The sequence below is a fragment of the Panthera onca genome, chromosome C1 (assembly GCF_046562875.1).
Source record: "Panthera onca isolate mPanOnc1 chromosome C1, mPanOnc1 haplotype 2, whole genome shotgun sequence".
NCBI lineage: Eukaryota > Metazoa > Chordata > Mammalia > Carnivora > Felidae > Panthera > Panthera onca.
In genome coordinates, this window is record NC_138346.1 from 172,369,216 (window position 1) to 172,395,989 (window position 26,774).

General features: G+C 37.1%; 1 long non-coding RNA gene across 1 annotated transcript in view; it reads left to right on the forward strand.

Annotated features, from left to right (window-relative positions):
* Positions 1-26,774, forward strand: part of LOC144617088 (uncharacterized) — a 147,527-nt gene that overhangs the window by 65,148 nt on the left and 55,605 nt on the right. The window lies entirely within an intron of this gene.

A 26,774-nucleotide genomic window follows, 5' to 3' on the forward strand; every position in this document is an offset into this window, starting at 1 on the left:
AATCAAACTAATATTTGTGAAACAACAAAATGGCAAGTGATAAGAAGGGAAGATATTGTTTCTATGAGAATGTAGAGCACCTAAATAAATTTGGGAGATCAGAAAAAGCCTCCCAGAGGGTGGCATTTTGAAATGAGATACAGAGGAAGAGAGAAAAATTAAATATTGAGAGAAAAAGTGGCACAGAGAGGGATCAGCAGAAGTATGGGGAAAGAGAGAAGTCTGGCTAGGGTGGTATGAGATGGGCTGATGACTGGCTGTGTGAATGGTCTGGATTTTATCCTGAGTGTAGTGGGGAATCACCAAAGAGTTGCAAATATGGGGTGACAGGATCATAGTAGAGTTTTAAAAAGATCACTCTTGTTACTGCATGGGGAATAGGGTATAGGCCTAAAATATTCTGGATCCTTCTTGTCTTAAAAATAATTAGAACCACCAAACTGCCTTTTGAAAATAGTCAAATAGGATTTAATCTAAGAAATAATGAAAGCATGATGAAAGTAAGTATTTCAGTACTTGAGAAGTTGACATGTATGTATATAATTGAAAAAAAATTGACAATGATTTTATTTTTTTAATGTTTATTTTTGAGATAGAGAGTGTGAGTAGGGGAGACACAGAGGAAGGTGGGAACAGAGGATCCAAAGTCATCTCCATGCTGATAGCAGTGAGCCTAATGTGGGGATCAAACTCACAAACTGCAAGATCACAACCTGAGCTGAAGTTAGACGCTCAACTGACTGAGCCACCCAGGCACCCTGACCTGATTTTAAATCTGGGATCGTTAGCTATGTGATAATCAGACTAATTATTTCACTCCTCTGTACCTTAGTTTCCTCATCTGCTGACAGATGTAACAATATCTGTCTTGCAGAAATGTTATAAAAACTATGTTTGCAAAGAGCAAGATGTCTGACAATGAATATTAATTAAGTACATATTAGTGACTTCTATACTGTTTAAATTTTATGTCCTAAGCTGGTAATTGTTTATAAATAAAGGGCAGCCTGACACCCAGATGCCTAACTAAAAGCACTAAACAGATGATTAAAAATCACTTATTGAAATGAACAATGGCAGTTGATATTACATAGGGTAACAGGTGCTTAATTGCCATTTCCTACCCAAGGAACATGTTCCCAGGAGCAGCGTGCCCAGCAGGTTTCTGAGGTTGTACAGGTGGAGTCTCTCCTTGAATACCTCATCTAGAAGTGCCAAGTGCATATTTTGGCAATCTGAGCCCAAAAGGGCCCCGGCATTTTCAGCAAGATTTAGAGCCAGAGCCTCTTTTGCAAAAACAACCAATTTAGCTTAAAGCTACAAGCTGTGCTGATCCAGAAGAAAGACAGCCAATATTCATTTGGCATCTGGAGCATGTAGCCAGCTGAAGCCAAAAGGCTATTGCCCCATCCATAAAGGGGTATAAACATTGCATCCTAGCTAGCTCTTCTAGGGAAGATGATCATGGTACCCTACCCGAGTCCCCTTTATGAGGCCAATAAACCCATCCATTGGTGCAATGAGTACTGATTACTAACAGCACAGAGCTATCTCCTTCCCTGGAGAAATCCCCTTCATGCCTATATGTTAGGCCCCCTTTGGCCCTGGGTTAAGACTGAAGAAAAGGAATGATTGATATGAGGCTGTAGAAGGATGGCCTCTTGCCTGATGATGGGGCTAACTCTGTGAGATAATTTAGGCTCCAGATCCTACTACAGGATCAGGGTGAAGCTAGTCTTCAGTTGCAAGCACATTCTTAGCTTTTCCCCCTCTGCCTACCCTGGTCTTTATACCCACTTTTCTCCTGAGAATACACCCTTCAATAAAACATTTGCACAAGAGGGGCGCCTGGGTGGCGCAGTCGGTTAAGCGTCCGACTTCAGCCAGGTCACGATCTCGCGGTCTGTGAGTTCGAGCCCCGCGTCAGGCTCTGGGCTGATGGCTCGGAGCCTGGAGCCTGTTTCCGATTCTGTGTCTCCCTCTCTCTCTGCCCCTCCCCTGTTCATGCTCTGTCTCTCTCTGTCCCAAAAATAAATAAAAAACGTTGAAAAAAAAAAAATTTAAAAAAAAAAAAAAAAAAAACATTTGCACAAGAATATCCATGTCAGACTGTTTCTAGGGAATCCAATCATATTTAAAGCATTGAATTGTTTCTTGAAAGCCTATCAAGAAATTATAGTTAAAACCAAGAGCTGCTGAGTCAAATTTGGGTTTGGATCCAAGCTCTGTCACAGACTGGCTTTATGACCTCATGAACGTTTCTTCTGAGTAGGGAGAGTAAAAATTTCTCTAGGTAAAAATGAGACAAGCAGACCTACTTCAAAACACAGTTGTAAGAGATAACATTTTGAAAAGTGCTTCACTTTAAGATTTTCATGCTTCCTTATACAATCCAATTGCTCAGTAAATTATTTGTTGAATAAACCCTTATTCATCAACCACTTTATGCCACAAACTGTGTTTGAGTTGGAGATAGAGACAGGTCTGAGGCAGATCAACAAAGGTTATGAGAGAGTGAGAGGTATCCTACAGTGGTGACACTGAGGGGGGGTGGGTAACTAGCAGATATGGGAATAATTGTTACAAGGTAACCATGTAAATACTTGCATGTTTCTGCATGATCATGTACTTTCTGAACAAAAATTATTAGGTACTTGGGTTAGAGGGTAACTGACTAATAGCACTAAAATAGAAAATACTCCAGAGAGAGAAAGAGTTAGGGGTTTATCCCTCTGGAACTAGGTGTTTAAGTCTCAAAGGAAGATAAAACCAGGAGCTATTTCCAAATGACTGTAACCATATTGGAAACTTTTCCAGAAAGAATTTGTTTATATTAAGAAAGGTTTCTCTCCCTCTCTCAGAAAGGGACCTAAGATGGGGGTGGGGAGTGGCAGCTGTGCAGTGGTTCCTATATAAGTTCCCAGATTTATAATTTTGGATTTTTTTTTTGGTTATACATGCAGTGTGACATTTTCTCTCATCACTGCCCCCAGAGGTAGAAGGAGGTATAAGGAACCAATGCACTTCCTGCTGAAAGTAATAATTAAGCTTGATCTTCGATCCACAAACCTAATGCTTGCTTCCAGAAAAACAAATAAATATGGATATTCAAAATTTATCATGGTATGTAATGAATAATGAACTTGGGTTCACTAGGCAGAAAGATATTCCAGACAGAGAAGCAAAATGTGCTGAAAGATGAATACATGAAAATAAAATTCAGTGACATCCTAAGTATATAAGCATTTCAACTGCTTTTTTAGAATCTGTATTCATTCCCCATTATGCACAGCCCATCTCCTTTGTGCTTTTATAAAGTAGTAGTGTTTGGCCATTATTGGTGATATCTCAGTGGTATCCTATTTAGGGAAGGAAATATTAAGCAAATATTAACATTATGTCTTAAAGTGATGTATTATAAAGAATACAATATTTTTTCTTAAGTGTCAAAAGCAATGTGAATTGAAATAGAGATGCTTGGCTTCCTCAGAAGGCATTAGAAACCAGCAAGGTGCCAACCTGTATACATGTATGGATTAGAGCAAGTTGATCTACATAGCCCCAATAGAGAGAGATTAACATCTATAGAAACAAAGAAAGTGATTCAGGGGAGAAAAATCAAGGAGGACGTAGAACACAAGATTGAGGAGACTCCATTGATGTCTGGTGTCATTTTTCTCCATCTCAGCCCTAATTGTAGCTGCCCAGGGCTAGGGGCTTCCCAGGGGATACTTCTGTGGTTAAGAGGCTTGAGGTATTTAATAACATATTTGGAAAGCCTTCTTAAGTCCACTTTAAATGAAAAACATTAACTTAATGATATAAGAAGACAGGCTTTACTCTTTGAGTAATGTTATTTTTAGAACTATGGAAATACACAGAGTTATGATGTTGGCAGGCACATTAATAGAAATGCCAGAAGAAAGTCTCTTACCTGCAGTAATAATAATAATGACTTTCATCTAAGTAGCACTTTCAGTATAAAAATATTACCACAAACATGGTCTCATTGGATTCTCCCACAGCCTTTGAAGGAAGGCAACCTGAGGTTATGAGAAAAGTGGAGGCTTTGGAATGAGACAGATTGGGGTTCAAATCCATGGTCTTCTATTGACATATTATCTTCAGCAAATTTCCTAAGCTGTCTGGAACAAAACTTTCTTATCCATGACAATAGGTAAATGAATACTTTGTACCCAAGTCAGCTGGAAGATTAGATCACAAATGCAGAAATCACCAAAGATAGGCTAGCATAATAGATGTTTAGTAACATTTTTTTTTTTTTTGCTAAGTGCAGGTAGATTTATGATAGCCTGTTTATTTTTTCTGGAGAAAAAAATGAAAACTTAGATAAGTGACAATATGAAGATCACCCAAATAGAGACATAAGTTTAAAACCGAGCTTTTATATCCTCAAGACAAATCCTTCCCATGGCATGGTGCTATGAAACAGTTCAGGTAGTGTCTATTTTTTGAGCAGCTCATTTGGGGTCAAAGAAATTGAGTTTGTAAGATAAATCTGTAGAATGTTGATATAAAGCCTCCTATTCCTGCTTCACCAAAGATGTCTACATTCTAGTCTCCAGAACCTGTGACTATGTTACGTTAGATGGTTGGATGAATTTTGCAGATTTAAGTTCAAGACCTTGAGATCCGGTGTTATCCTTGATTGTCTGGTGAGCCAGATGTAATCACAGGATCTTTATAAAGAGGAAGGCAGGTCAGAGGAGAGATACTATACTATGCTACTGGCTTTGAAGATGGACAAAGTAGACATAAGCCAAGAATGTAGGCAACCTCTACAAGTCGGAAGAAGAAAACACAAAAGATTTTCTGAGTCTCCAGATGGGTCACAACCCTCCTGATCCATTTTAGACTTCTGACCTCCAGAACTACAAAATGATAAATTTGTGTTGTTTTTAAGCCACAAGGTTTGTGGTAATCTGTTAAAGCAGCAATAGGAAACTCCTACAGACCCAATAGAAACTTCTAATCGGTGGAGTTTTGGGGATAAGTGGACTTTCTAAGTTTAATGTGCACATATGTTAGCAATGATAATGTTTTAAAAGTAAATGTTTGATTCTGTTTCTTCCTGCTACTTTCTATTCCAGGAAAACGGCATTGCATGTAAGACTTTCATTTCCCTCATCGCCAGCATGAAACAGTTATAATGGGTGTTAGAGAACTTCATGATATAATGGGGTTTTCTTTGGATTATGATATACTATATTAAAGAATATTGTTATTATTTATGTGATGTTTAGAATTAGGTAACTGTTCAATATTAACAGTATAGCTGGTTTATTTGTGGGTTAGGAGATAATCTAAAGAGTCCTGGAGATAAACTTTCATCAGAGATATTTAAGTTGCTTCAAGAAATGTTTTGTTTGGGGCGCCTGGGTGGCTCAGTCAGTTAAGCATCCGACTTCAGCTCAGGTCACGATCTCGCGGTCCGTGGGTTCGAGCCCCGCGTCGGGCTCTGGGCTGATGGCTCAGAGCCTGGAGCCTGCTTCCGATTCTGTGTCTCCCTCTCTCTCTGCCCCTCCCCCGTTCATGCTCTGTCTCTCTCTGTCTCAAAAATAAATAAATGTTAAAAAAAATTAAAAAAGGAAAAGAAATGTTTTGTTCTTCACTTTTTATTTAAATTCTAGTTAGTTAACATATAGTGTAATATTGATTTCATGAGTAGAATTGTGATTCATCGCTTGCACACAACAACAAATGCCCTTCTTAATACCTACCATCCATCCACCACCCACCTCCCTCCATCAACCCTCAGTTTGTTCTCTTTTGTTAAGAGTGTCTTGTGGTTTGTTTCCCTCTCTCTCCTTTTTTCCCCTTCCCATATGTTTATCTATTTGTTTCTTAAACTCCACATATGAGTGAAATTATGAAGTATTTATCTTTCTCTGCCTGACTTATTTCACTTAGCATAATATGCTCTACCTCATTCATATCATTGGAAATAGCAAGACTTCATTGTTTTTGATGGCTGAGTAATAATCCATTGTGTGTGTGTGTGTGTGTGTGTGTGTGCGCGTGTGTGTGCATACACATATATATGCCGCATCTTCTTTATCCATTCATCAGTCGATGGGCATTTGGGCTTTCTCCATAGTTTGGCTATTGTTGATAATGCTGCTATAAACCTTGAGGTAAATGTACCCCTTAAAATCTATTTTTATATCATTTGGGTGAATACCTAGTAGTACAATTGATGGATCATAGGGTAGTTCTCTTTTTAACTTTTGGGGGAACTTCCATATTGTGCTCTAGAGTGGCTGCACCAGTTTTCATTCCCACCAACAGTACAAGAGGGTTCCTCTTTCTCACATCCTCACCAACACATGTTGTTTCTTGACTTGTTAATTTCAGCCATTTTGACAGGTGTGAGGTGGTATCTCATCGTGGTTTTGATTTATATTTGCCTGATGATGAGTGATGTTGAGCATCGTTTCATGTGTCTGTTAGCCATTTGGATTTCTTCTTTTGAAAAGTGTATATTCCTGTCTTTTGCCCATTTTAAAACTGGGTTGTTTGTTGTTGGGGCATTGAGTTTTGTAAATTATATATTTTGGATACCAACCCTTTATCCAATCTGGCATTTGAAAATATCTTCTCCCATTCCACAGGCTGCCTTTTAGTTTTGTTGATTGCTTCCTTCACTGTACAGAAGCTTTTTTATCTAGATGAAGTACCAGTAGTTCATGTATGCTTTTGTTTCCCTTGCCTCTGACAATATGTCTAGTAAGAAGTTGTTACAGCCAAGGCCAAAGAGGTTACTGCCTGAGTTCTCTAGGAGTTTGATGGCTTCCTGTCTCACATTTAGGTCTTTCATCCACTTGGAATTTATTTTTGTGTATGGTATAAGAAAGTGGTCCAGTTTCATTCTTCTGCATGTTGCTGTCCAATTTTCCCAACATTTGTTGAAAAGAGTGTCTTTTTTTCCATTGGATATTTTTTTCCTGGTAGGTCAAAGATTCGTTGACCATATAGTTGTGGGTCTATTTCTGGGTTTTCTATTCTGTTAACCTATGTATTTGTTTTTATGCCAGTGCCATGTTGTCTTGATGACTACAGTTTTGTCATATAGCTTGAAGTCTGGATTTGTGATGCCTCCAGCTTTGCTTTTTCAGGATTGATTTGACTATCAAGGTGTTTTGTGTTTCCATACAAATTTTAGCATTGCTTGTTCTAGCTCTGTGAAAAATGCTTGGGGTATTTTGATAGGGATTGCATTAAATGTGTAGATTGCATTGTGTAGTATAGACCTTTTAACAATGTTTGCTCTTTCAATCCATGAACATAGAATGATTTTCCATTTCTTTGTGTCCTCTTCAATTTATTTCATAACTTTTCTATAGTTTTCAGCATGCAGATCTTTTACCTCTTTGGTTAGGTTTGTTCCTAGGTATCTTACAGTTTTTGGTGCAATTGTAAATGGGATTGATTCCTTGATTTCTTGTTATGCTGCTTCATTATTGGTGTATGGAAATGGAACAGATTTCTGTACATTGATTTTATATAATTCATATATTCTAGCAATTTTTTTGGTGGCATCGCTTGGCTTTTCTACATAGAGCATCATGTCATCTATAAATAGTAAAATTTTGACTTCTTCCTTGCCAATTTGGATGCTTTTTATTTTTTTGTTGTCTGATAGCTGAGGCTGATTTCCAGTAATTAAATAGTAATGGTGAGAATGGACATCCCTGTCTTGTTCCTTACTATAGGCGAAAAGCTCTCTGTTTTTACCCATTGAGGATATTAACTGTGGGTCTTCTGTACATGGCCCTTATGATGTTGCGGTATGTTCCCTCTATCCCTACTTCATTGAGAGTTTTTGTCAAGAATGGATGCTCTATTTTGTCAGATGCTTTTTTTTCTGCATCTCATGACAGGATCATATGGTTCTTGTCCTTTCTTTTATTAATGTGGTGTATATTGTTTATTGATTTGTGAATATGGAACCACTCCTGCAGCCCAGGAATAAATCCTACTTGATCGTGGTGAATAATTCTTTTAGTGTACTGTTAGATTGATTGGCTAGTATCTCCTTGAGAATTTTTGCATTGGTGTTCATCAGGGATATTGGCCTATAATTCTCCTTTTTAGTGCAGCCTTTATTTGGTTTTGGAATCAAGGTAATGTTGGCCCCATAGAATGAGTTTGGAAGTTTTCCTTCCATTTCTATTTTATTTTTTTTAACAATTTGAGAAGCATAGGTATTAATTCTTCTTTCAATGTCTGGTAGAATTCCCCTGGGAAGTCTTCTGGCCCTGGACTTTGGTTTGTTGGGAGATTTTTTTTTTTAATTTTAATGTTTATTTATTATTGAGAGAGAGACAGAGCCCAAGTGGGGGAGGGGCAGAGAGAGAGAGAGACTCAGAATCTGAAGATGGCTCCAGGCTCTGAGCTGTCAGCACAGAGCCCAACATGGGGCTCAAACTTACAGACCATGAGATGATGACCTGAGCTGAAGTTGGATGCCTAACTGACTGAGCCACCCAGGCTCCCCTTTGGGAGATTTTTGATTGCTGATTCAATTTCTTTGCAGTTATGGCCTGTGCAAGATTTCTATTTCTTTCTGTTTCAGTTTTGGTAGTTTTTAAGTTTCTAGGAATTTGTCCATTTCTTCCAAATTGCCCAGTTTGTTGGCATATAATTTTTGATAATATTCACATATAATTTGTATTTCTGGGGTGTTGATTGTGATCCCTCCTCTTTCATTCATGATTTTATTTATTTGGGTCCTCTCTCTCTTTTCCTTTTGAAAAGTCTGGCTAGGGGGTTATCAATTTTATTAATTCTTTCAAAGAACCAGCTCCTAGTTTCATTGATCTATTCTACTGTTTTTGTTGCTGTATGTATATTATTTATTCCTGTTCTAATGTTAATTATTTCCCTTCTTCTGCTTGCTTTAGGCTTGTTTTTGCTGTTCCTTTTCTAGTTCCTGTAGATGTAAGATTAGGTTGAGATTTTTTCTTGCTGCTTGCGGTAGTCCTGTATTGCAATATATTTCCCTTTAAGATTACCTTTGCTGTATCCCAAAAGTGTTTGGACTGTTGTGTTTTCATCTTCACTTGCTTCCATGTACTTTTTAAATTCCTTGTTTAATTTCCTGGTTAACCCATTCATTCTTTAGTATGATGTTCTTTAACCTCTATGTATTTATATTTATGGTCTTTCCATTTTTTGTGTGTGTGGTTGATTTCAAGTTTCATAGTATTGTGGTCCGAAAATATGCATGGTGTGACTTCAGTCTTTTCATACTTGTTGAGGACTGTGACCCAGTATGCGATCTATTCTGGAGAATGTTACATGTGCACTCGAAAAGAATGTGTATTCTGCTGCTTTAAGATGGAATGTTTTGAATATATCTGTTAAGTCCCTCTGTTCCATTCTATCAAAGCCATTGGTTCCTTGTTGATTTTATGCTTTTATGATCTATTGTTGTAAGTGGGATGTTAAACTCATATTATTTATGAGTTTCTTTATGTTTGTTATTAATTTATATATTTGGGTGTTCTCAAGTTGGGGGCATGAATATTTATAATTGTTCGATCTTCTTGATGGATAGACCCCTTAAGTATGATGTAATACACTTCTTCATTTCTTGTTACAGTCTTGGTTTAAAATCTAGTTTGTCTGAAAAAAGTATGGCTATTCCAGCTTTCTTTTGACATCCATTAGCATGATAGATGGTTCTCCATCCCTTCATTTTCAATCTTCAGGTGATGTAGGTCTAGTCTCTTGTAGAGAACATATAGATGGGTCTTGTTATCCATTCTGATATGTCTCACCCCATGTCTTTTTATTACATTCAGAGTGATTATTGATAGATAGGAATTTAATGACTTTGTGTTACCTGTAAAGTTGGTGTTTCTGGTGATGCTCTCTGTTCCTTTCAGTCTTTGTTATTTTTGGTCCTTTTTTCCCCACTCAAAGACCCCCTTTAATATTTCTTTCAGGATTGGTTTAGTGGTCATGAATTTCTTTAGTTTTTGTTTTGGACACTCTTTACCTTTCCTTTCATTCTGAATGACAGACTTGCTGAATAAAGTATTATTGGCTGAATTTTTTCCTATTCTTCACATTGAACATATCATGCCACTCCTTTCTGGCCCACCAAGTTTCTGTGGATAGATCTGTGAACGTGATCTGTCTTCCCTATAGGTTAAGGACATTTTTCTCCCTTGCTGCTTTCAGGATTTTTCCCCTATGTAGGTTGTGAATTTGACTATGACATGCCTTGGTGATGGACAACTTTTATTGGATTTAATAGACACCTTCTGTGATTCTTGGAATTCAATGTCTGTTTCCTTCCCCAGATTATTGAAGTTTTCAGTATAATTTTCTCAGATAAATCTTCTGCCCCTTTTTTCTCTCTTCATCTTCTGGGACTCCTACAATATGAATGTTATTAGGCTTTAAGGGGTGACTCCATTCCCTGAGTCTACATTTGTGATCCAACACCTTTCTTTCCCTCTTCTTTTCAGCTTCATTGTTTTACATAATTTTATCTTTTGTATCACTGATTCATTCCTCTGATTGATCCATCTTCACTGGCATGGCATCCATTTGGGTTTGCATCTCGGTTATAGCATTTTTAATTTCAGCCTGACTAGATTTTCATTCTTTTATGTTTGCAGTAGGGGATTTTCTACTGTCTTCTCTGCTTTTGTCAAGCCCAGCTAGTATCCTTAAAATTGTTTTAAATTCTAGTTCAGATTTATTACTTACCTTTGTACTGATAAAATCCTTGGCTATCACTTCCTTTTCTTTCTTTTGGAGTGAGTTCCCCCAGCGTGTCATATTGTCAAGGTCAAAAAAAAAAAAGCGAGATCATAGTTATGTTTTGGTATTCTTGTTTAAAAGTAGCTAGATCCAAAAAAATAAAAAGCAAAATAAAATAAATACAATTTAAAAATTGAAAAAAAATTGCTCTTTCTGTAACCCAAGGTGTGAAAACAACAACAGAGAAATATAGATCCTATCTCCCCTAGAGCTGAAGCTTTGTAGCATTATATAAGGAGTCAATTTGGTGCCTGCGAGGGGTTTGTTCTAAGGTGGGGCCCGCTGCACTGATTCTCAGGAGGACTTGCCCAAGTGAAGATGCACCTGCAGGGCACAGGTGGTCAGGGCTTGGTGTAAGCAGCTTCATCCTTGACTTGGTGGTGGTGTTTTTCTCACTGAAGTTGGTCAGTGCTGATGTGCAGGGTGAAATGGTATTGTCCCACTCTCTCATCCTGGGAGTGGGGAGCTCATGCTCACCACTCTTCAGGAAGCCCTCACAGAAGACCAATCACCTCTCTTGCGTCCCTGGCATCTGCCAGGTCTCTGACTTCACCCTGCCTGCCTCTGAGCTGTCTGCCTGCCAGGCAGCACAGCACTTATGTGTTTTACCTCAGGCATGCTGCTGGGTTTCAAAACTCCAAATTTCAGAGACCCATGTGGTGCAGACCCATGCCAGTCCTCTGGGGAAGGGTTTCACTGTGCTGTGGTTGATGCTGGCTTGTCCAAGAAATTGGTTGTGTGACTGTGTGTTTCAGAGTTTATGGTAAAGCTCAGCAGAAAGCCATCACCAAGGCTCACTGCCCTCAGACAGCATCCGCATTCCTACGTTAGTGAATGGGACAGCTCAATGGTGCCCACAGGGTCTTTTGCCCCCCAGAGGGGCTGTTCCCTCTCTCCCAAATGCACTTCAAGCAGGGGAGCTGCTTCTCCTTGCATGACCCAGGGGATCCTCAGTCCATGCTGTCTGCTCCTGGGTCTGTGTCTTCTTTGTCTTCCAGAGGACCACTAAGCCAGCCAGCTGCAACCTGGGCAATGGCACAGACCTCTAAAGCTTCAGACTCTGCTCCACTGTTTATGAAAATTTGCAGTATTCAGCCCTTCGCCTTTTCCCAGTCAGTAGTTTTGGGGGAAGGCTTTTTCTTGTGAAATTCTCTGTGTGCACTTTCAATCTTCCTTCTTCTCTTACCCCTCTCTAGGCAATCTGGGTTCTCTGAGGCAATTCTTATCTTCCACCATGTGGTACTTTTGTTTTGTTTTATTTTGTTTTACGTCTAGTTGTGCATTTCTGTGCTCTCAGTCCTCACACTGATTTCTTGGGTGTTCAAAATTGATACTTATCTAGATGTGTTTGAGGGACAAAGCAAGCTTAGGGTATCCCTATTCCTGCACGATCTTGAGTCCTTTCCTCTCAAAGAAATGTTTTTATACATTTCTTCTTTATGCATCAATCAAGATACCTAGACATGTGTAACTCCAAGAGTGCTTATTTAGAAATATAGAATCATAGGATTTCAATGTTGGAATGAACTTTAAAGGATGCCAGATGTAATCACTACATCTTCTGTTAGGTATTTCAGATAAAAGATTCATGGGGAGATAAGACCTTTCCCTTGCTTAGCATGTTTGAATATCTACTGCTCCTTCGCTCACACTGGCTTGTTTGAATCTCACCATACCTCTTTGAAATATGGTGGGCCCATATCAATGACCTCTTTTTAAAGATGTACATGCAGAGGAGATAAAGCTTCTTGCCAACAGTTACACAGTTGGTTACAGTCATTTCAGGCCATTTCTGGGTAACTCCTTTCAATGCCTGGTTGAACTGTGTTTCATGGAAGCCTAGGGTTCTTAATAAGAATGGTTCTTTAGTTGGGGCTGGGGAATCAATGCTGAACGAATCACACATGGATCTTGTCATAATGGAATTCACAGTCCAGTGGAGAACACAGATAATTAAGCAAATACAATACCATGTGGTAGTTGCAGGTGAATGAACTCATACATGACATGTAGAATAGCAGGTCAGGAAACCCCTGACTCCTGCAATTTTGGCTCCACGTCCAGGTTATGTTTCTTGCACTATGTGGCCTCTTCTGGATGATAATTACTTCACCAAATTATCCAGGACTGACCTATCTGTGAACCTCATTTTTTTCTGTTTTCCCTTTATTCCCAGAGTGTGTGTGATGAAAGCAAAATTAATGGTAGAGGCAGGCACAACCAAGCCTAGCTTTGCCAAAATTCAAGAATGCTCCCAAAGAGTCCTAGTGAAGGTAATGGTCCTGAATATATTTAGAGATCTCTAATAATAGTAAACTCCTGGAAATATAAGTTTCTTGAAATAGCCAAGTCAATAAGCTCAAATCATTCCTGGTTTAGGTGAAGGAAAGGAGCAGGACTTAAAAAAAAATCTAACTTCTATCCTAATGAGTCACTACTAATGTGAAATTGTACTATGTCAAGAGAAGCGAAAGTTTGAGCCAGAATAGTATTACTTGAATTGTAATTAGAAGCAAGCTGTAGGGAAAGAAACACAGTGTTTCTTGAGCATATTTTAGAATGTGGAAGAATATCTTATCTTCTTGTGAGTGTGTGTGTAAGAGAGAGAGGATATCAATAATTTTCCTTCAATGTGGAAAATGTGCCTTGTTACAGTGGCATGATTTTCCATACTGGGCTAGAAAAAATGATTTTCAGGAGCTTCATTCTGAAGTTTTTTTGTTTTTCCCCTAGAATTGAGACTTTGATTTCAACATCTCAACCCCACCTCCCTAATCTTATACTAATGATACTTTGACTTGGAAAAAGTTGAATAGGAAAAAATACAGATATTAGTTCCATGCCAAGGCCCAGAGGAATATTTTTAGGGGAAGAGAAAAAGGAAAGTGAAAATAGATAGTAGATAGATGCTTTGAAATACATAAAATTGTTTGCTGAAATGATCATCTCTGATAGCGTCTCTGATATTTCAATTACTGAACCTATAGGTTTTCTCTAATGGTGGGCAGTGGTTTTCACCTTTTATAGATGGAAATACAGATGACACACAATGTTAGTTTCAGGTGTATAATATTGTGACTCAACAATTGTGTACAACACTCAATGCTCATCACAATAAGTGTAGTCACCATTTGTCACCATATAACATATTATATTATTGACTTTATATTCCTTATTGCTGTACTTTTCATCTCTATGACTTATTTATTTTATAGCTGAAAGTTTGTATCTCCTGACCCCCTTCACCTATTTCAATCACTCCCTCACCCAACCTTTCTCTGTTAGCCACCAGTTTCTTCTCTGTATTTAAGAGTCTGTTCATTGTTTTGTTTTTTACATTACCCATATAAGTGAAATTACATGGTATTTATATTTCTCAGCATTTTTCTCTAAAAATAATTCCTTCTAGGTCCATCCATATTGTCACAAATGGCATATCTCCTTCTTTTTAATGGTTGCATAATATTTCATTGTGTATGTGTACAATATCTCCACTCATTTATCAATGGACATTTGGGTGGCTTCCATATCTTAGCTATTATAAATAATGTTGCAGTAAACATAGAGGAGCATGCATCTTTTGAATGCATGTGTTTTTGTTTTCTTCAGGTAAATAGCCAATAGTGGAGTTACTGGATCATACGGTATTTCTATTTTTAACTTTTTTGAGAAAACTCCATACTGTTACCCACAGTGGCTGCACCAATTTACATTCCCACCAATAGAGCATGAAGGTTCCTTTTTTCTCCACATCCTCACTAAAACTTGTTATTTCTTGGCTTTTTGATACTAGCCATTCTAAATGCTATGAGGTAATAACTCATTGTGGTTTTGATTTGCATTTCCCTGATGATTAGTAATGTTGAGCATCTTTTCATATATCTGCTGGCCATCTGTATGTCTTCTTTGCAAAACATTGTCTCTTTGAGCTCTGCTCATTTCTTAATTGGATGTTTTTGGTGTAGAGTTGTATAGGTTTTTATGCATTTGGATATTAACTCTTATCAGATATATCATTTGCAAATATCTTCTCTCATTCAATAGATTGTCATTTTGTGGGTTTTTTGATGGTTTCCTTGGCTGTGTGAAAGATTTTATTTTGGTGTAATCACAATTGTTTTTGCTTTTGTTTCCCCTGCTTGAGGAGACATATTCATAAATATGCTGACATTGGTTAAGGCCAGTGTTCAAATGTTTACTGCCTATGTTTTCTTTAAGGTGTTTCATGGTTTCAGGTTTCACATATACATCTTAAACCAATTTGAGTTTATTTTTGTGTATTGTGTAAAAGTGGCTCAGTTTCATTCTTTTGCATGTAGATGTCCAGTTTTCCCAACATCATTTTATGGGGAGGAGACTCTTTACCTCATATATATTCATGCCTTCCTTGTCACCAATTGACCATATACGTGTGGGTTTATGTCTGAGGTCTGAATCATATACTATTGATCTATGTGTTTATTTTTGCTAGTACCATACTGTTTGGATCACTATAATTTAGTAGTATACTTTGAAATCTGGGAATGTGATAGCTCCAGCTTTGTTCTTCTTTCTCAAGATTGCTTTGACTATTCAGTCTTGTGGATCCATACAAATTTTAATGTTATTCTAGTTCCATGAAAAATGCTGTTGGTATTTTGATAGGGATTTCATTGAATCTGTAGATGGCTTTGAACAGTACAGACATTTTAACAATCTTCTGCCAATCCACGAGTATGGATATATTTCCATTTGTTTGTGTCATCTTCAATTTCTTTCATCAATGTCTTACAGTTTTCAGAATACAGGTCTTTCACCTTCTTGGTTAAATTTATACCTAGGTATTGTATTCTCTTTGCTGTAATTGTTTTCTTACATTTTCTTTCTGCTACTTCATTAATAGTGTATAGAAACAACAAATTTCTGTATATTAGTTTTATATTCTGAAACTTCACTGAATTCACTTATTCTAATAGTTTTTGGTGAAGTCTTGAGGATTTTTTTTTACAGTATCCTTTCATCTGCAAATAGTGGTGATTTTATTTCTTCCTTACCAATTTGGATCCCTTTTATTTATTTATTTTCTTATCCAACTGCTGCTTCTAGGACTTCCACTACTATGTTGAATAAAAGCGGTGAGAGTAGATATTCTTGTTTTGATTTTAGAGGAAAATATTTCACTCTTTCACCATTGAGTATGATGTTAGCTGCGGGTTTGTTATTTATGACCTTTATTTCATTGAGGTATGTTCCCTGTAAGCTCACTTTGTTCAGAGTTTTTATCATGAGTGTGTATTTTGTTAAATATTTTTTCTGCATATAATGAGATTGCTATATGCTTTTTATCCTTCCTCTTTTTTTAATGTTTTTTTATTTTGAGAATGAGAGCAGGATAGGGGCTGAGAGAGAGGGAAGAGAGAACTCCAAGCAGCCTCCATGCTATTAGCACAAAACCCAACCCAGGGCTTTATCTTGTGAACCATGAGATCATAATCTGAGCTGAAATCAAGAGTCAGATGCTTAACTGACTGAGCCGCCCAGGAACCCTGATCCTTCCTCTTGTTAATAGGATGTATCACATTGTTTGATTTGGGAATATTGAACTACACCATCATCCCTGGAATAAATCCCACCTGACTGTTTTTAACTTTTTTATTATATAGTTGAGTGTGGTTTTCTAATATTTTGTTGAGTGTTTTGCATCTATGTTTATCAGAGGTATTGGCCTATAGTTTTCCTTTTTTGTAGTGTCTTTATCTGGTATTGGTATCAGAGTAGTGTTGGCCCATAGAATGAATATGAGAATTTTGTTTTCTATTTTTTTGGAATAGTTTGAAAAAGAATAGATATTAACTCTTCTTTAAACACTTGGTAGAATTCATTTCACCCTGCGAAACCATTTTATCTGGAACTTTTGTTTACTGGGAATTTGTTCATCACCAATTCAACTTTATAATAATCTGTTCAAATTTTGTTTTTGATTCAGTTTTGAAAGATTGTAGGTTTCTAGAAAATTATCCATGTCTTCTAAGTTGTTCAAGTTGTTGGCATATAGTTTTCTTTAAACAGTATTCTCTTGTAATTCTTAGTATATCTGTGGTGGTGTCATTTCTCCTTCATTTCTTATTGTATTTGAGTTCGCTTTCTTTTTTAAATCTTTTTTGGGGGGAGGATGAGTCTGGTAAAGGTTTATCGTTTTTGTTTATATTTTCAAAGAACCATATTTTGGTTTCATTTATTTTTTTCTGTATTTTTTTTAGTCTTTGTTCAATTTATTTATGTTCTAATCTATATTATATCCTTCCTTCTACTAACGTTTGGCTTTTTTTTTTTCTTTTCTAGTTCTTTTAGGTGTAAGATTATATTGTTTGAGATTTTCTTGTTTTTTTTTTTTCATTTTTTTTTGAGGTAAAACTGTATTGCTATAAGTTTCCCCCTTAGAAGGGAAGACTACCTTTGCTAGGTCCAAAAGATTTTGGATTGTTGTGTTTTCATTTTCATTTGTCTCTATGTACTTTTTGATTTCCTCTTTGATTTCTTAGTTGACCCATTGGTTGAATTAGTAGCATGTTGTTTAGCTTCCACATATTTGGGGGTTTTTCCCCCCAGTTTTTTTCTTGTAATTGATGTCTAGTTTCATGTTGTGGTAGGAAAATATTCTTGATATGATTACAGTTCTTAAATTTGTTGAGATTTGTTTTGTGGCATAATATGTAATTTATTATGGACAATGTTCCATGTGCATGTAAAAAGAATGTATATTCTGCAGTTTTTGGGGTGAAATGTTCTACATATTAGGTCCATCAGTTTAATGTGTCATTCAAAGCCATTGTTTTTTTATAGATTTTCTGTCTGGATGACCTATATATTGATGTAAGTGGGATGTAAAGTCCACTACTATTATTGGGTTAATGCCAATTTCTTGCTTTAGGGCTGGTAATGTTTGTTTTATGTATTTAGATACTCCATTGTTGGTGCATGTATGTTTACAATTGTTGTGTCCTCCTGTTGAATGATCTCTTTGTCATTATATAATTCTTTGTCTCTTGCTACTATCTTTTCTTAAAAGTCTCTTTTGCCTTGAATAGACAGTTTTGCAAAGAAGACATCTGCATGGCCAACAGACACATGAAAAGATGCTCAACACCACTCATCATCAGGGAAATTCAAATCAAAACCACAATGAGATACCACCTCACACCTGTCAGAATGGCTAAAATTGGCACAAGAAACATCAGATGTTGCTGAGGATGTAGACAAAGGGGAACCCTCCTGCACTGCTGGTGGGAATGCAAAGTGGTGCAGACACACTCTGGAGCCACTGTATGGAGGTTCCTCAAAAAACTGAAAACTACCCTACAATCCAGCAATTGTACTACTAGTCATTTACTCAAACGATACAAAAATACAGATTCAAAGGGGTACATGCATTCCAATGTTTATAGCAGCATTATCAACAATAGCCAAACTATAGAGAGAGCCCAAATGTCCATCAAGTAATGAATAAAGAAGATGTGGTGTGTGTGTATGTATGTGTGTGTGTGTGTGTATGTGTATGTGTATATATATATATATATATATATATATATATATATGTGTGTGTATGTATATATATATGTACATGTATATATATATGTATGTATATATATATATGTATATATATATATGTATATATATATATATGTACATATATATATATGTATGTATACACACCTACACACGGGAATATTAGTCATCAAAAAGCATGAAATCTTGCCATTTGCAATGACATGGATGGAGCTGGGATATATTATGCTAAGTGAAATGAGTTAATCAGAGAAAGACAAATACCTCATTCTTTTACTCATATGGAATTTAAGAAGCAAAAGAGATGAACATATGGGAAGGGAGGGGAAGAGGAGAGAAGGAAACAAACTACAAGAGACTCTTAACTAGAGGGAACAAACTGAGGGTTTATAGAGGGAGGTGGGTGGGAGATGCACTGGATGGGTGATGTGTATTAAGGAGGGCACTTGTTGGGATGAGCACTGGGTATTGTATGTAAGTGATGAATCACTGAATTCTACTCCTGAAATGAATATTGCACTGTATGTTGGCTAACTAAAATTTAAATTAAAAAAAAAATAAAATCTCTTTTGTTTGCTATAAGTATTGCTACTCTGACTGGTTTTTAGTTGCCTTTGTTTGCTCCCATTTGCATGGAATATCTTTTCCCGTCCTTTTATCTTCAGTTTCTATGTGTCTTTAAATCTGAAGTTAATTTCCTGTAGGCAGCATACAAATGGGTCTTATCTTGTTCATCCGTTTAGTCACCCTATGTCTTTTGATTGGAACATTTATTCCATATATGTTTAAAATAATTATTGCTAGGTTTGTATATATTGCCATTTTGCTAATTATTTTTGTAGCTTTTTCTGTTCCTTTTTCTTGCTGCCTTCACATGTATTTGATAGCTTTCTTTAGTGTTATTCTTGGATTCCTTTCTCTTTACTTTTTGTGGATCTATTATTGGTTTTTGATATGTGATTCCTATTGAGTTTAAAACCATTAAATTTTTACTCCCCTTTTCATGTTTTATGTCCATGATATTATATTTTACATGTTTAAAAATTTTAAGGTTATTCCTTGAGTTATTTTTGTAGATATAATTGATTTTACTACTTCTGTGCTTTAATCTCCATACTGGCTTTATAAATAATCTCAAGCCCTTACTGTATACTTGCTATGAAATTTTTTCTCCCATAATTTTCTTATTTCTAGTTATGGCCTCTTCTTTCCACTTAAAAAATTCCCTTTAACATTTGTTAAAGTTAGTTTGGTGATAATACACTTAACTTTTGTTTGTCTGAGAAACTATGTGTCCTTCAATTATGAATGATAACCTTGACAGGTACAGTAATCTTTGTTGTACATTTTTCCTTTCAGCACTTTGAATATATCATGTCACTCCCTCATTCTGGCTTGCAAAGCTTCTTTTGAAAAACCAGCAGATAGTTTTATGGGTCTTCCCTTGTTTGTAACTATTTCCTTTTCTCTTGCTGCTTTTAAGATTCTCTCTTTATTATTACTTTTTGCCATTCTAATTATTATGTGTTTTGGTGTGGACCTCCTTGGGTTTATCTTACTATGGGATTTTTCTGCTTCCTGGACCTGGATATCTGTTTCCTTCCCCATATTAGTGAACTTTTCAGGTATTATTTTTTCAAATAAATTTTCTTCCCCCTTCCCTCTTTCTTTTGGAATCTCTATAATGCTAATGTTATTACACTTGGTGATATCACAGAGTTCCCTTAACCTATTCTTATTATTTTTTTTTTTTTTTTGCTTTCCATCACCTTGTCTTCCAGATCACTGATCCATTCTTCTCTAGCCTTTAATATGCTGTTGATTCCTTCTAGTGTATTTTTAAAATTTTAGTTATTCTTCAGCTCTGACTGGATCTTTTGTCTATTTTTTATCTCTTTGTTGAAATTCTGAGTTCTGAGTTCATCCACTCTTTTTCAAGTCTGGTAGTTTTATAACTATTACATTGAACTCTTTATCAGGCATATTTCTTATTTCCACTTTATGTATATTTTTTCCAATTTAGCTTTTTGTTCTTTTACTTGGGACATATTCTGTATTCTCTTTTTGTCCAATTCTCTGTGTTTGTTTCTATGTATTAGGTAGGTCAGTTATCTCTCCTGGTCTTGAAAATAGTGGGTTTGTGTAGAAGACGTTCTGTGGAGCCCTGTAGTGCATTTCCTCTGATCTCTAAAACCAGACATTCCTGGGTCATCCCCTGTGTGGAGTGTGAGTGATTTTCTGTTGTGGCTGAGCCATGGTTGCCTTCAGCCCAGTCAGCTCAATGACCTGTTTTGCCTACTGTGGCTGCACTGGATAGAGCTTGTTTCTTGTGCTATTGAGAGGCCTAGCTAAGGCAGCATTGGGTTCATTGGTGGGTAGGGCCAGTAGTCAGCCTAGCTGTCTGCAATTAGCCTCCCCTCCATAGCTGCAGGCACACCAATGGGCAGGGCTTGCTCCTTGTGTAGCCAACTGAGTGGCTTGGCTACAGGAATTGTGGTTGTGCTTATGTGTGGCATTTTCTCCTCTCCTCCTCAGGGAAGCAGTCACTGGAGTGGTGTTGTCCCAGCCAGGCTGCCTGGTAGGTGTGGTGGGACAAGAGTTACTTTGGAGGGAAGCCTGCTGAGGTTGGCAGGCTGAGGGTAGTGAGTCTACATGGGATAATATCAGGGTGGGGTATATGGTGATAGCAAAGTAGATAGAGAGTGTTAGAAGTGACTCCAACAAGTGTTCTGTTACCTAGGCTGGGAAGGGAAAGAAAATTGTGCCTTAAAAGAAGTTGCAGGATTAAATTAAGTATTTGTAAACACCTGCACTATGTTTATATTCAGTAAAATTAGTAGATAGCATGATGCAGTGGGACAAACATGAACTTTGAAATCTGAAAGATTAAAAAGAACTCAACACACTTGGCATACGTGGGGCCTTATCAAATATACCAGGTGACAGTGCACATTTGTTCATGTTTATGTAGGGATTTTATTAACTCTCTTTTGCTGAATACCTGTCTTGATTCAGTCCCTTTCTTAGCTTTTGTGAGACACCAAGAAGCAAAAGTCATGGAAGCTATGAGCTTGCAGATGGAGGGCTTGGTGCTAAATTGTATCAGTTGTTTTGCAGATGTTATGAATGAATATTCCCAAGGAACCCTCAAACTTTACCCGAAGGCACCTTTGTACGTATTTGAGGAACTCTTTATCATGTGCATTTTATAGTAATTATCAAAGAAGTTATTTTTTTTCTCTTTTTGCATGGCTGCTAGTGTGCTCTCAGACCACAGCCTGAATGAAATTTAACTCCATTTCTGGAGACTCAGTAGCTGTAGGGACATGTGATCTTCCAAAGGGACACTGTTTTCTACCCCCTTTTGAATACTTCTATGGGAGATTGTTTGGGAAGACCTGGTCAGGTCTTCGTCCCTGATTTCACTCTTCTACCTTCTCATACACATATAATGAGAGATAGGTTACAGAACAGGCTCACTTCGTATCCACATAGCTCCCTGCTCCTGTTACAGGGCTATGCACACTCAAACTCTCTCATCACCTCATCTTAGAAGAGAAAGAAACACTGCAGAGAGCTCATTTCTTCTGCCTCAAGCTAGTTACTGAAAATGGTAAAATGGGAGAGTGGCAGAGCCAGAAAAAGAAGCCGCTTTGACTCTGCCAAGCATGTGCTCTTGCTGCCAATTGAAACTCTGTGTGTGTAGACAGTCTGTGCAGCAGATTAAGACCCGCTTCGAGTACCGCATCTGCCTGGGGCTCTTTCCCAGTATAGTTTACTGCTCTCCATCCCACCCTGAAGGATATCACCTCCCTGATTCCCTCCCAGGCCTCTGTGACAGCTTCCTGTCAAGTGACTCTCCCCCACAAGTCTTTTTTGACAAATCTCAGAGATGCAACAGCTGGTCACCCTTCAAGACTTGCACATGTCTCTGTTGCCACTTATGCAGATTTCTTTCTTCCTTATTGATTTTTTCCATTTCTCCTCTTCTGTTTTGTGGGTATCAACTAACAGTTTACATTCTCTTGTATTGCTCAGTTCTCTCTATTTAAAGTCACTATCTTGTGGCAACTTCTGCACATATGGACCTTCCAATTATAAAGTTATAAGGAACAATAATAGATACTAACTTGTCTGTTTACATTCTGTTCTACTGTTCAAAAAGTTTTTGTACAGCAGTTATATTATAACTTCTCTCTGAGGTAAGCATCTGATACAGGGATTTACTTTTATATTTTTTTAAAGAAAGAGTAAAGAGTTTCCAAATAATGATAATGTATATTTTTTTAAAAAACCAACCAACCACACACCTGCCATCAACTTACAAAATAGAACATTATCAGCACCTCTGAGCCCCTGAGACCCAACCCTCCATCTCTGTAATCCCTTACCTTCCCCCAATGTCACAGACATCTGGATCTTGGATTATCACTTCCTTACTTTTCTTTGTAGTTTTACCACATATATGTATCCTTAAATAGCATAACGTTTAGTTTTGCCTCCTTTGAAGATGGAATGTAAATGAAATTATCCTGTTTGCATCTTCTTAAACTGTGCTGCTCAATATGATGGCCATGCAGCTCCTGAGCATGTGAAAAGTGACTAGTCCAAATTGCAATGTCCTGTGCATATACATTGTATACCACAGGTTCATTGTACACCAAATATCAAAGATTTAGTACAAAAAAATAATGCCATAAATAACTTTTATATTGGCTTTAGGGTGAAATATTAGTTTGAATGAAATATATTATTAAAATTTCACCTGTTTCTTTGTTTTTAATATGGCTACTAGAAATTTTAAAGTGAAATATGCGTCACATTTCTACTGCACAGAGCTACTCTAGAATTTATATTTTTGCTTACCATCTTCTTTATGAGACTGACTCACGGTGGTGTTGGTAGCTATATTCGCAATGTGTTGGATGCCACTTTATTATTCTGTGCTATTAGTAGACATTTGGATTTGTTCTATTTTTTTCCCCAGTTAGAAACAGTGCTATTTGAATGGGCAAGAGTTTCTCTAGGATACTGCTAGGTTCTGGAGTTTGTATCAATTCATAATACTAGATAGTTGTACCATTTTATTCCTGCTAGCAGTGAAAGAAAATTCCCATGCTCCACAACAGAGGTCGGCAAACTTTTTCTGTAAGAGGCCAGGTAGTAAATACTTTAGGCTTTAGCACCAAGTGATATAATTGAGCAGTGGTTCTCCATGAAAGACTAATAATCTTTTTTGACATTTGTAAAAAGTATTCTTGGCTCATGAGCTATACAAAAGCAGGTGGTAGGTTAGATTTGGACCATGGGCTGCAGTTTGCCAAATCTTGTGCTGCATCATTGTCCACACTTGAAATTGCCAAATTTTAATCTTAGCCAATCTTATGGGTACAAAGTGATGTTTTACTACAGTTTTAATTTGAATTACCCAGCCTACTAACAAGGATGAGCATACTTTCACTGATTTATTGATCATTCATGTTTGCTTTTCTGTGAAATGCTGGTTTAATTCTCTTGCCCTCTTTTTTATTGATCTGGTATCATTTAGAGGCAATGAAACTGCCCTTGCCTGAGGGAAGAGATTTTATGAATGTTTTAAGATCACATAGCTAGGAAGGAATGGAACATAGACCCAGGCTCTTTCCTTTAATTACAATGTCTTTTATGCTTTCACTAAAAACTCTAAAAGTATTATAATGATTTATGCTGTTATTTACTACTGTTGTTCTTCTCTCGGGTAAAAATGTCTTTTCTTAACTTTTAATAGATTTCACAGTGCCTATTTGGAATAGGGTAGCAACTTTTTTATGATTGAGATTTGCTTTAAGACCATCACATTTCTGGGATTAGGTAGCTGATTTTTTCAGTGCTGATTTCACAGTGTGGTCATATCTGAAAAGCTTGACTACCCTCAGGTTGTCTTGCTGCTTGTAATGGCCATGTGACATACATTGAAGTCCATTAACTGGGTGTTCTGAGAAAATTATTATTCTCCTGATAAAAGGGGATAGATTCAGCTAGCACCAGCCTTTTGGGCATCTGTTTATTTCTGCCTGGAACTTAGCTCCAGTGACCAACAGTGTAACAGCCACCTTTCAAATCATGGAAGGTAGGAAGATTGAGTTCTCATTGACTTACTCCACAACCTGCACCAACCTTGGGCTACCTCAAGATGTCTTATTACTGGAGAAAAGAAAAATATTTTACCATTCAAATAAGTTACTGTACTCAGATTTCTGCCAAAGCAGCAAAAGCCAACTGTAATTGATGAAGGCAAAAATGCAGACTTACAGATGGTATACCTCATGTTTGAATCACTTTTGGGGAATAATTTTTCAGGGAAAAAAAAGATAATTTCTAGAGAAGACCTATCATAGGAAGTCATTTATAGATTGTTGAAAGAAATATATATTTTGCAGGAAAACTTTTCCCATTTCCTCAAATACATTTCATTCTGTAAAGATTGAGCTGCTAAGCTGTAATATAAAAAACACTGCTACTTAGCTCATTATCTTCATTTGTCTGTCAAATGGAATAAAGAAGACTGCAATATGAGTGTCTTAGAATCTGAGATAAGGTGCCAGGTCACCCTCTAAAATCACAAGAGATCTTTAGTGTGGGGCAAGAGAAAAACTATGGGATTATGAGGTTGGCCAGAGACCTGTATTCAAATTCTGACATTGCCATTTACTACCTGTTTGGTCTTTGAGTCTGGGTTCTAATTAGTCACCTATATATAAGGATAATAAACACTGTGTTTAAAAAAGAACTGTTAAAAGGGTTAAATGCCTTGTCAACATCCAGCTCTTCCCTCAGATCATCTTTCTTCTGAGTGTGATTTTGGTAAAACAAACCTATGAGTAAAGAATTTCTAGTGCAGAGTAAAGGCACTCTGAAACATGAATTGCAAATAGTTGTGAGGATCTTTGACAACTGAATGACTAGAATGAACAATTAATATTTATTCTTTAATCTTGTACTTGGAAGACTATTGTAACACCCCTACTCCCACCTCATGCACATGCACACGTATGTGCACACGTGTGCGCACACATTCTCTCTCTCTCTCTCTCTCTCTCTCTCTCTCTCTCTCTCTCTCTCTCACACACACACACACACACACACACACACACACACACACACCCCATTTAATTCACTAAGTCCTACCCATTCTCCTGGGCTCAGCATTGATACCACTCCCTCAGGGATGCCCTGCCTGACCACCCTCTTCACTTTGTGCTTACTCCTGACTTGTCTTTTAACTTCTTGTATTGTACCATCTGCTTCCTTTCTTATACTGTGAGCTGCTTGAAGGCAGGGGTGTGTTTAATTCACCATTTTATCTTCAATACGGAGTAGTTTTCTGACATAATATATGTTTAAAAAGTATTTCTTGAATGAATGAAACTGTGAGTGAATGAGTGACTTCTACATGCCAGAGACCATTGCTTTTGTTTTAATTTTATTTAAATCCAAATTAATGTATAGTGTAAACATGGTTTCAGGAGAAGTTAGTGATTCATTACTTCCATATAACACCTAGTGCTCATCCCAACAAGTGCCCTCCTTAATATCCATCACCCATTTAGTCCATCCCCCTACCCAACATCCCACAAGCAACACTCAGTTTGTTCTCTGTATTTAATAGTCTCTTAAGGTTTGCCTCCCTCTGTTTTTATCTTTTTTCCTTTCCTTCCCCTATGTTCATCTGTTTTGTTTCTTAAATTCCACATATGAGTGAAATCATATGATATTTATCTTTCTCTGACTTATTTCACTTAGCATAATATGTTCTAATTCCATCCATATTGTTGCAAATGGCAAGATTTCATTCTTTTTGACCACCAAGTAAGTAAGATAGGGTTAGGGGTTAGAGATAGGAATAGGGTGAGGGTTATGATATAATATATGTTACTGTATTCAGTATGTATGTGTGTGTGTATGTATGCATATACATATATGTACGCATATATGTCTGTGTGTGTGTATATATATTGCAAATAGTGTGTACACACACACACACACACATGCATACATACATACCACCTCTCCTTTACCCATTCATCAATGGATATTTGGGCTCTTTCCAAAATTTGATAATTGCTGATAACACTGCTATAAACATTGGGGTGAATGTACCCCCTTTGAATCAGCATTTTTTTATCCTTTGGATAAATACATAATAGTGCAATTGCTGGGTTGTAGGGTAGCTCTATTTTTAATTTTTTTGAAAAGCCTCCATAGTGTTTTCCAGAGTGGCTGTACCAGTTTGCATTCCCACCAGCAGTGCAAAAGTGATCCCCTTTCTCCACATCCTCACCAACATCTGTTGTTTCTTGTGTTAATGTTAGCCATTCTGACAGGTGTGAGGTGGCATCTCATCGTGGTTTTGATTTGTATTTCCCTGATGATGAGTGATGCTGAGCATCTTT